The 11447-nt window shown below is 53.4% G+C and overlaps 1 long non-coding RNA gene across 2 annotated transcripts; it reads left to right on the forward strand.

The window, feature by feature from the left end:
- Nucleotides 1-1051: 1051 nt before the first annotated feature.
- Nucleotides 1052-8577, forward strand: LOC143173589 (uncharacterized). 2 transcript variants are annotated; one of them, XR_012997611.1, is made up of 4 exons: nt 1052-1105; nt 5450-5521; nt 6816-6881; nt 8490-8577. It is a non-coding gene; the product is annotated as an uncharacterized LOC143173589 (long non-coding RNA). The 2 variants fall into 2 exon arrangements; XR_012997610.1 differs by lacking the exon at nt 1052-1105 and adding an exon at nt 4276-4322.
- The last annotated feature ends 2870 nt before the right edge of the window (nt 8578-11447 follow it).

Here is an 11447-nt window from a genome sequence, read left to right on the forward strand (position 1 = left end):
TTGGGATGTTCCTCTCCACTTGTCGGATCGTCTCATTATCTAATCTTAAGGTTGTTTTGTGGTTCCTGTGTTCTTTTGTCTTCAGAAGGACATAGTTAATGATTTACGCAAACATCTGTTCCTTATTAAACACATGTCAGAGTATATATAAGAAGCTATATGTATCATAAATTATATAGCCTTAATTAACCAAATACATTCCTTGTTTTCCATCACTTTCCTGTCCTTCTCTTGCTCTGTGTCCTGCTCTCTCTCCCGGCCTCTCTCTTCCTCTCTCCCTTTCCTTTTCCCTCTCACCCTTTCCCCTCTGTCCCTCTGTCCTGCTCCCTCTCCCATTTCTCTGTCACTCCCCTCTCCTGCTGCCTCTTCTGTCTCTCTGCCCCCCTGTCCCGCTCCCTCACCCTGCCTGTGTCTGACCGTCCCTCTGCCCTCCTTCCTGCCCTTCTCCTTCTCTCTCTCTCCCTCTCTCTGGCTGCTTATCGCTGTTTTTCTTCCTGCTCCCCGCTGTCCCCCCTCCCTCCATCTCTTTCCCTCTCTAGCCTTGTGCCGGCTCCTCACCAGTATTTCTCCTTCCTCCACTCCCTGCCCAGCTCCCCCCTGTTCTCCTCGTCCCTCTCTCCGTCTCCCGTCCCTCTCTCTGTCTCCCATCCCTCCCTGGCCACCCCACCACCCTGCCCCACCCCTCTCTGCCGCTCTCTCCCCCTCTCCTCCCCCTCCTCCCTGCTCCACCTGGGCTCCGGGGCCTGGGCCTGGGCAGCTCCGGGGCAGATGGCCGGGGCCTCGGGGGGGGCGGGGCCGGGCCGGGGGGGACGGTGTCCCCGCAGGATCAGACGGCAGGAAGGAGCACCCCGCAGCATGCTGGGAGCTGTAGGCCTGGGGCACAGGGCTGCCAGGCAGCCATGTTGCTCTCGGGAGGTGCAGTCTCTGCTCCAGCTGTGGCTCGGCTGAGGTGAGGGCCAGGGCCTCTCAGGCTGCATCTGGCTCTGGTTTGCGTGGGCTGTCTCTGGCCTTGCTCTCCTGGCGGCGCGGGCGAAAAGGGACACGTGGACAACTACTGGCTTTGCAGAGGAGCTGCCGCGGCTGAAGCTGAAGAAGCCAGAAAAAGGTAAAGCAGCTGGAGAATGAAGTGAAGGGGATCCCGCCAGCTGCTGCCTCCAGCTGCAGGCAAGAGGCAGCTGGCCTCTCTGGGTGAGGAAGGGTCCCTCTGAGTAGTCCTCAGCAGACCAGATCGCCAACGTGCACCGCGGGGTATAAGGAAGGAAAATTACAGTACGGCCATGTGGTGTGTGTGTGCGTGCGTGTGCATGGCTGTGTATCCAGGAAGCCTCATGTTGTTTGAGCTGTGAGACACCAATACGTTCTCTTAGGTGGAGGACAGGCAAGCAACTGGAGCTACAGAAGAGGAAGGGAAGAAAAGACAGACATGGAAAGAAGTGCCTGAACTGTAAAATTTGCCTGGCGGAGCAGGGAGTCAGAGCTCCAGTGAGTCCTGGGCCCTTGGGGCCATGTCACCCCTCTTCTGCATCTCAGTACCTCCCTGACCCCTCCCCTTTCCCTCTGTGTAATTTTTCTTGCTCCTCTGTGCCTCTCTTCCTCTCTATTATTGTGCTCTGCTCCCTGTCCCGCCTTTCTCTTTTCTCCAAGTGCCTCCCTCTCTCATCCTACCTTTCCCTTTCCCTTCCTCATCGCCCCTCTTTCCTGCCCCCTGTGCCTCTTTTTTCCTGTCTCTCTCTGTCCTGCAGGCCATCGTGGTTTTTTCCTTCTCCATCTCTTTGTCCTGATCTGCATCCCTCTCTTTCCCCCCATAGTCTCTCTGGCCTGTTCCCCGTCTTTTGTCTCTTTCTGCCTGTATGTCCTGCTCCCTGTCCTTGTCCTCCCCTCTCCCTCATTCCTTCTGCTTCTTTCTTTCTCTCTCTCCACTGCTCTGTCCTGTTCACTGCCGCTGTTTTTTCATTCTGTATCCCACTGTCCCTGTCCTCCTTCCTGTTCACCTCCCCTCTCTCTGTCCCTCTCTGCTGCTCCCTGACCATTCCCCCCACCCTCCTCCATCTCTCTGCAGGGCTCCTGATACCCCTCTCCCTTTCTCCAGCTCTCTGGGCTGCTCACCGGCCTTGGTTTTCTCTTCCTCTTTGTCGTTATTCTTGTCTGTTGGTCTGTCCTGCTCCCTGCCCCATTGTTTCTTGCTATATCCCTCTGTCCTGCTCCCTGCCCCTATCCCTGCCTGTGTTCTTTTTTTACTCCCTCTCTGTCTTGCTGCCCGCCCCAGGCTTTTTTTGCAATCTCTATCCTGTCCCTGTCCCTTATTTTCCTTTCTCTTTCCGGCTCCCTCTCCCTGCCTCTTTTCCTCTTTCCCTGCTGCTTCTTTCTCCAGCTCTGTCCAGATCCCCGTCCCTTTTTCCCTCTTGCTGTCCTTCTGTCCTTTTTCTCTTTTCTGTCTTTCTCTCTCTGTCCCCTTCCCTGTCCCATCCTTTCTCACTATATCCCCTTGTCCAGCTGGCTGCTCCTTCTTTCATCTCTCTCTTGCTCTGTTTTTTCTTTCTCCATCTCTCTGTCCCGCTGCCCATCACAGTTGGGTTTGTCCTCCAATGCTGTCCTGCCCCCTGTTCCTTTTCTCTCTCTCTGTCACTCTCTCTTGCTCCCTGTGTCTTTAATTCCTCCATCTCAGTCCTGCAGCCCGTCACTATTTTTTTCCTCTGCCATCCCTTTGTCCTGCTCCCTGTCCTTGTCTCTCCTCCCCTTTGTCCTGCTGCCCATCGCTTTTCCCCTTTCTGCTCCATCTCTCTGTCCTGCTCCCTGCCCCTCTCATTCCCTCTCCGTTTCTCTGTCCTTCTCCCTGTCTCTCCCCCGCCCTATTTTTCTGTCCTGCTCACGCTTCAGGTTTTCCACTCTCTTTCTCACTCTGTCCTGCTCCCTGTCGCTGCTATTCCTCACTCCATCTTTGTCCTGCAGCCCAGTGCTGGTTTTTTGGTCTTCATCTCTCTCTCCTGCTGCCCAGTCCAGGCTTCTTTACCTCCATCTGTGTCCTGCTCCATGTCTCTTATTTTTGCCTGTCTTTCCCTTTGTCCTAGCTCAAGGGAGCTCATTGCTATTTGCAATAGCTCATTGCTATTTCCGCCCCCGCCTTCTTGGTCTCTTCATCCAGATCTTACCCTCTCTTTATTTCTCAGTCCTTTTGTTCTGTTCCCTGTCCTTCTTTTTCTCTCTCCATCTGTACATCCTGCTCCCTGTCCCTGTCTTTCTCTATCCCCTCTTCCTCCTTCTTGTCCTCCCCCCGCCACTGCCCCTCTGTCCTGCTCCTCGACCCTACTTTTTCTTTCTCCGTGTCTTGTCAGGGCTCCTCGTCCCTATTTGTCTTCATTTCTCCATCTCTCTAGCCTTTTCCCTGTATGTTTCTTTCTCTCTCGGCTCCTCTGTCTTCTCTCTTGTCTGATTTGTTTCTTTCTAGTCCTCTGTCCTTCTCCCCCTCAGCTTAAACTGAATGACCAGGTGTCCCCGTGCTCTGGTATTTCCTTTAGCATTGCCCTAGGGAAGATCTGTGTTTTTACGGCTGGGGATCATTTAGGAGCTGGTCTCCTTATGTAGATGGCAGAGCTAGGTGTAGTTAAAGCAGAGGTTATTCTCAGCTGCTGCTCTATGCATCTTGTTGAAAGAGCAGGCTGTGGGCCTTATTTTGAAAGAAGGTTTCTTGTTCTGCTCTTACTGCTCCTCGGGACGCTGCACAGGACTGGTGTTGGGGTCTGGAGGGACGGATGGGACCTGCTGTGCTTCCTAGTAAATGTGAACTGAAGTTGTCCTAATGTACTCAAATGAAGCCAGACTGGCTGCATATGGTTTTCTTCCCAGCTCCAATTCCAACCTACGTGCTCAGCACTAATGAACAAGAGACTGAGTGCTATTTTCCAGATGTCAGTGGCTGCAAATTAGCTGAGGACATGACTTAGGTAACGGGGTAGGTGGTCTGTGATAAGGGATGTGTACTTGCATGACTCTGCTTTCACGAACGTTTTCTGATCTTACCACTTCAAAGCCCTTCCTTTCCCTGGAAATTGTAAGATGGCATTTCTTATTCTGGGGTTCAGACTGGAGTTGGACTTAATGTTGAACAGCTGATAGAATGGGCTCCATAAAATGTGAATAAGAACCCTGCTTTTTTGTTGTTTTCTAAGGCGCTCTCAACTTCGGTAAGCAAGTGGAAGAGTGGTTGAAAGAGTCTGTTTTCTGAGAGTAACGTATGCCTGTAGCGTGCCCGTCTTTGTATGGTGAAGGTTTCCTACCTGAAGTATGATTTTGCTGGGCTGTGAGGCTGTATTGGAGTAGCAGAGGTAAGAATTGATGTCTTTAAAGGTAATGAAGCTGTAGCAAAACTAGCGGGAAAAGCTAATTTCTTCATAGAACGCTGCCTGACAAAAATAGTAGCAAGTAAAGGCACTTGAAATTGGCTTTTTTATGCAGTCTTCCCTCAGAGCTTTTGATATTGATTGATTTCTGGGAAGCAAGACCTGAGGGCCTGTGCACTGCCGTACGCAGTGCTGCCTCCCAAAATAGGTCCACCCTTCTCCACTTCTGCTCCTTCCACACTCGTGTAGAACAAGGAAATGCAATAGTGTGCAGATTCAGTAATTCACTGGCAACGGGTGTACGTCGGGGAGGCCTGGCAGAGGGTGTGGCCCGATGGGGCCATGTGGTCACAGAGCCCCGCTTTGATGTGCTGTGCCACGCCAGCTGCAGGCAATGCTCCAGCAGTGGCGGCAGCAGCAGCAGCGGCAGCAGCATGGTGCGAATGTGGGGGGCCATGGTTCTCACCCACCTCCTCCTCCTCCTCCTCCTGGTGGCCCTGCAAGCCTGGGATGCCCAGGCTGCTCCAAGACAAGTGCAGGGAGCAGGTAGGCAGGCAGGGGGCCAGCACCCAGCCCCGAGCAGTGCGTCATGGCATCCACCACACCTCAGCGGGGCGGCAGTGGGGCCAGGGCTAGGGCTGGGCCCAGGAGAGCAGCTGGGCTGGGCCGGGCCGGGCGAGCCAGGCAGGCACCACGGTGTGGGCAGGGGGGGGCAGACGCCCTGTGTAGAGGCGTAGAGGGGCTGGGGCTGCTTCAGGGACATTTTCAGAGTGAGCAGGGGGGGCGGGAGTGGCGGCGTGGGGTAAGAAACCTGGTGCTGAGTCCCCATGGGGCCCTCCCTGTCACCCAACCCCGTGCCATGCTGCACATCCCAGAGAGGCGTGCTCAGGAGATTTCCGCTCAGGAAAACAGGAGTGTTTCTGCTCTAGTCCTGCAGCCCTGCTCCCCTTGGATGAACCGCAGGTCCCCAGCCCGCAGGAATGTGCAGGGGTAGTGCTGGTGCAGCCTTTCACAGGCTCTTCTCCACGAGAAGCATGGACGATCACTTTTTCCTCCAGTTTCCTCCTTCCTCTGCGTGCATGGAAACTTCTCTGATCTGTGCTTGATTCCAGATGATGGCATTGGCAGTGCTTATCGAGCTTCTCAGCTGGATCCTGGTTATGAGCCTTGGGGGCGTCCCAGAGGTAAGTTGCCAATGTCTGTCTGCTTGAGGGAGTAAGCACTTAGGTTTTAATAGGTTATTCATGTGCAATTTTACCTAAGATCCTCTTAAGGCCTTCCAAGAGCTTTTTGTGCCTTGGGGGTGTTGCACAGATGAGTCATGAATATTTCTTTACCTGAAGAGCTGCTAGGTCTTGGCAAAAAGGTCACCCATGTTCCTTTTTAGCTGTGGGAACCTACACCTTTGTACGTGTCCCGTGTCATTTACCTCACCCGCTTCCAGTCACTGCAGGTGACTAAGGAAGAAGTAAATCACAACATGCAGTGGAAACTCTTCTCACCTGTGTTTGATTACCTGTTTGGTTCCTGCAGTCCATGTTGATCAAGCCACTCAGGGGAATCCTGTTCCTGAGCCTGGGGGGCATCCCAGAGGGCATCCCAGATAGTTCAGCCTTCCAGTGGCCAGCAGGCTCTTCTCTACAAGAATAATCATTTTTTCCTCTGGTGCTACATGCTCCCACTTTAGTGCGGGCTTCCTTTTGTGTGCGTGAGAGGTCTCCTGGTAAGAAGGCCCTGAGCGGCCCTATGTTTGTCCGTCTGGTGCTTGAGGGGTGTTGCACGTGGCCTGGAGACAGTAGTTTGAAAGCTGCCAGGTCCCAGCCAAGAGGTCATCAGGCCCCTCCGCAGCTTTGGAAATGGGTCCAGCTCAGTGATGTGCCCCGGGGGGCTCTGCCTTGCAAAGCTGTCTTTGCCAGCTGCTCCACCCCTGCACTGCTTCCAGCGCCTGCTGCAAAGCCAGCAGGCACGCTGGGGTTGAGTTTAGAGCTGGTGTGAGCTCCAGGGAGTTCTTTCTCCGGACAGCTCCATGCCTGCTTAGTGGCCACTGCAGGCACCTGGTAAATGTTTGCAAGATGCTCCTGAGCGGAAGGGAGAGTGGAATGCTCTGGAGTAGTCCCGTGTTTGAACTGCGTTCACTGTCGTTCAGATCTGAAGAAGTATATTGAAATATTGCACGGGACCTGCTCTGTCCTGTGTTCGTTTACGGATGTGGTTGCAGACGATGGTTATCCAGCTTCTTGGCTGGGTTCCAGGACTGACCCGCAGGGAAGTCGTGTGGGTATGTCAAGGCTTTTTACTTCCTTTGAGAGCTGCCAGCTCAAAGTCCAAAGTCAGGCAGGTGCCTCTGCAGGTGTGAGACTACAGACCTGCATGGGTGTGCCATGTCATTACGTGACCCCCTTATGTGTTCTGCTATTCAGTTGTGACGATGTAGATCAGAACGTGTGATGGTAACTTCTCGTGGGTGTTTGGTTGCAGATGTGGCCAGAGGGAGGGCTTTTTCTTGGCTGAATCCCGTGCTGGATCCCAGCTGGCATCCCAAGGGTGAGTAGTCAGTCTTTATTGACTTCACAGAATAAGCACTCATTTTCAATATTTTATTCATGTGACATTTACCTTCATGCTTTCTGTTAGTGTCCTCAAGGGGAAAGTCTAAAGCTAAAATAGGGAAGTATTCCCAAAAGGTATCTGAAGTTCCAAAGGAAATCCTGAAAGACTTGGAGAAAGCAGCCCCTGGTTAGTATATTTCACTCTGTTAACCGTACGACTTGGGAAGCTGAGGTTTTAGATTCATGTATGGACGTGCTGTAGCCTACACGGCAGGAAAGGATCAGTCAGAGCCTCGCTGCAGTGACACTCGATTTCACGCCTTGCATGGGCTGGTGAGCCACAGAGATGGTCCAGCACGGCATCTGCTACCAGTTGTGGTTCAAGCTGAGCCCCAGGGACAGCTGCTGCCCTAGTTGTACCACTGCTGGCCAGAGCTGCTTTGTGCAGATGCTGGTATCCAGATGTCAGGAACTGGCGTGTGCTGAATTTGTGTTCAGCTCATGCGCAGCCCATGGGCAAGTTCCAGGCAGGAATGATGTCCCAAGAAGTCTTGGCTGCCCTTTCCTAATGTTGGAAGTCAGGTGCAGATGCTGATTTCGTAGGCATTTCTGTCTGTGATTGATTTTCAGCCTGCAGACCGATAGCTGTGGTGGGACGAGTGTGACTGTTGGTGGTGCTCCCAGAGTGCGTGAGGGACTTGCGGAGGAGCTAATAGCTCGTGAGCCATGAGAGGGCCAGCACCCTGCCAGTTGCTGGAGGGGAGAGGGCCCTTGGGTGGCGGAGAGGATGCGCAGGCAGATTTGTGTCACTGGGACTGGCAGGCTTTGCCTGGCCTACAGGCAGGATCGATCCCCTGGCCAGGATCGGAGCAGCCCAGGCTTCACAGCCTGGTCCAGCCGCACTGCTGTCCTTGATGTCTGCAGACTCTCGGTGACACCTCGGGGTCAGGGGTGGGTCGGAGCTGGACACCCAGCTTGATGCTGGACACCTAACTTGAAGGCGGCCTTGAGTGGTTCATTCGGTTAATTCAGTCGTGGGTGGTTTAGCTCTCTGTTTCTAGTTGCATTTCAGAAAACTTGGCTGTGGTTTTCCTCTTGTTTTGGGGGACAGTGGGCTCTTCACTGCCGCTTGTGAAATTGCCCAGAACATGGTTGCAAGAGCTTGGGGTTCCGTCCACCGTGTGTGTCTGTTACCCTTCCCGTGTGATGGAGCTGGCATGGTGGGACGTGCTTCTCAGAAGGGCTCTTTCCCCAGCTGAACTGGCTGCAGCTTTTTCCCATCCTCTTTGAAGGAAGTAATTTAGCATCATCTTGCAGTTTGCCAAAAATGCACTACATGTAATGGGAGCAAGAAGATCGCATGCAGTTTCCTGGTTTCCCAGCAGGTCAGGTTTTGCTGTCTGTGTTGGTAAAGTGAGAAGTGTCACGTGCTTAATTTTTTCTCTATGAATGACACAGTGTTTGGACTAGATGCACCCCCAAAAGCCCAGGCTTTGTTTCTAAGCTTTATTAACGTGTTTGGAGAGTATTGCCTCCTGAAGGTATCGTGCTCCTGATGAGGAACGCTTACTTCTCATTAAACTGTCCTGCTTTCTTTCTAAAGAGACGGACCGTGAGACTCTGCAGAAGCAGGCCTTTCAGAAGGGAAGCAGTCACACAGTGCCAGTCTCAGATGAAGAGAGAGAGGCAATGCAAGAAGCCGGCATGCCAGGTAATTGCTGTCCTGTGGTCACCCGCTGTCACCAGTCAGAATCACTGTGTGCCTGCAGGCTTTTCCCCCGGAGCCCACTCTTGCATGTCATGCCGGCAGCCAAACCTGGGTGTTAGTGCAGAGAAGGTGTTGTCAAAGAAGCCAGGAGTGGCTCTCTGAGGACGACTGTCGTCTCTGGTGTGTGGAGATTATTGCCAGCAGCGTGCCAGAGAGACACTCATAGACCTCTCTGGATGTGGTTAGAGATTGCTCACCTCCCACCACACCCACTTCCCAGGAATTTAGGAACTTTGCCCTTTTGGGAATGAGGCCACCTGAGAGCTACAACCCAGCCCTGCACGACGCTGTCCCGGGGCCAGCCTTCCCCCAGCGTGTGCATCGGGGCTGGGGGTGACGAGAAGGTGGCACCACAGGAGCCAGGCAATAGCCCGTGGGCTGGATCCTGTCTTTCAGCCGCGGGGACGTCCTGGAGGGGAGTGCTCGGGAGATGTCCGCTTGGGAAAACAGGAGCATTTCTGTTGCATCCCTGCAGTGTTCTCCTTGGATGAACCGCAGGTCCCCAGCACACAGCCCTGGCCTGCAGCCCGGAGGAACAGACGGGTAGCACTGGTGCAGCTGCTCGCTGGCACGCAGGCTCTTCTCCATGAGAAGTTTAAACGACCCTTCTTGTCCTCTGGTGCTAAGACACCAGAGCCAGAGGCACCAACCACTGAAAAGGAGAATCTCTTGGGCATGTGAAGCACACTCTGAGATTATCCGTAGCACAGTAACGTGTGGCATTGTCTCTTCTCCTCCAGGGGCAGACGCTGGGAAAAAGGCTGAGGCTGCTGATCGTGAAGAGCTGCGCAAGTACTATATCCCAGTGACGGTGGCAGCCTTGGGTGTGCTGCTGTCTGGGATAGTGGTATCTTGCATAGTCATTTCATGGCGGAGGAAGAGAGACCCGTGAGTTGGCTTTTCCCCAGAGTTGTATATTGCTGCAGTTGTCAATGGGGTATTTGCAGTTAGAGTATCCTGGAGTGCCAAGGCAGCTGCTGGCAGTACTCTGCTGAGATTTCTGCTGTAAGATCTTTTTAACTGGCCTCTTAATGCGTATCAACGAGTAGTCCTTTCTGAAACCCATTTGTACAGAAGGACCCAGAGAGACGAAGAAGCAGCGGGACAAGCCGATACTGACTCTGCCTGGAAAAGGGAAGATCAAACTAGAGATACAGGCAAAGCAGAGTTGGGAGAAGGAACAAAAAAGGGTGAGGTAGCCCAAGCAAATGAGATTTTCAACAACAGCTCCAGCCCGTCACCGTGGATCTTTGCAGCAGAGCTCGCCCAGCTGTACAGGAGCATGAACGCAGACCCCTCACCTCTGCCCACTTGTCCCAGCTGCTCTCTCACTGATGGTGCCTCTTCACTGGACACCTGCATTTCACTGGACTCACCTCAGCCTAACCCCTTCTGGTGTCCCTGTTACCAGTACCAACAGGGATACTGTACATCAGAAGATGATGATTTTTAGAATAAATAATAAATATACTTTGGCCAAAAGCAGTGAGCCCTTGGCTGTTTTGTCTGCCTCCGTCGAGTTACAATGCGCAGAGCTGGGAGCAGTGCTGGATCTGTGAGAGAAGCTGTCAGAGACCTGCACTCCAGTGAGGGTCCCCTTCGTCCCAGCATCAGCCTGGTTTCCCAGCTGGGGCTGTCAACAAGGCTTTCATCCACCAGAATGGGGACGTGCTGGTGCGCCTTGAGGTGTGAAGGGTTGTCCTTGAGCTTGCTTGGGATGCTGCCCCCAGTCAGGATGGACTGGGCAGAGAGGGAAGGAGGTGCTGGGAAGGATGGCCGTCCAGCGCTGAGCACATCAAGGAGGGCTGACGTGGTGGCAGAGGCTGTGGGGCTGGAGCAGTGCCTCCCACCCCAGACATCGGAGATGGTAAATGAGCAGGAAGCTGGAGCAGGGCTAGGTGGGAGAGGGAGTGGAAGGAATGTGATATTAGTAACAAGGGAGGCATTAAAAATGGAACAGAATACAATGAAATAATAATAACAATAACAATAATAATAATGATGATGATGATGATGATGGTGATGATGATGATGATGTAAAAAGAAGGAGGTTAAGCTTTGCAGACTGTCAACAAAGGGGAGGAACACCTTTGGAATACATCTAAAGTCACGGTGGCCAAATACAGCAGATCCCGTTAAGGCTGCCGTGAAGTCTGACTTGTGAGGGTCTTCTCGGAGCATGTCAGATGACACAAAGGGCAGACCACAAAGCCAGTCTTATCACAACTCTGCTCTGCAGTTGCGACTGGAGGGTACAGGAGCCATGCAGAAAAGACTTTATACATTGTTCTAGGCTGCCTTGCTGGGCTTTACAAGTACCTCGTCCCAGCGCTCCTCCTCCTGTGCGGAGCACCCCGTGTCACCCAATCGGCCCGGCTGCTGACCTGAGTGCCTGTGCACTCCCATACGCAGTATGTGTGTGTGCCTGCAGGCTCTTCTCCCAGTGCCCGCTATTGCACATGGTGTCAGCAGCCGAACCTGAAGCTCTCAGTACAGAGAAAGTGTTCTAGAAGATGCCAGGAACAGCTCTCTGAGGGCGACTCTTGTCTCTGGTGTGTGGAGGTTATTGCCAGCAGTGTGTCAGAGAGACGCTCGTAACCCTCTGTGCATGCAGCGAGATATTGCTCACCTCCCACCACACCCAGTTCACAGGAACTTCAGCACTTTGCCATTTTGGGAACGAGGCCATCTGAACCGCGCTCAGCAGATGATGGGAAATGTGACTCTTGATCGAATGTGCCTCCCTCAGTACCTGCATCCCAGAGCTTGCCGTGAGTCCCTAGGGGCCCTAGG

This window comes from Aptenodytes patagonicus, unplaced genomic scaffold (genome assembly GCF_965638725.1).
Source record: "Aptenodytes patagonicus unplaced genomic scaffold, bAptPat1.pri.cur scaffold_139, whole genome shotgun sequence".
In the NCBI taxonomy this organism is placed as follows: Eukaryota; Metazoa; Chordata; class Aves; order Sphenisciformes; family Spheniscidae; genus Aptenodytes; species Aptenodytes patagonicus.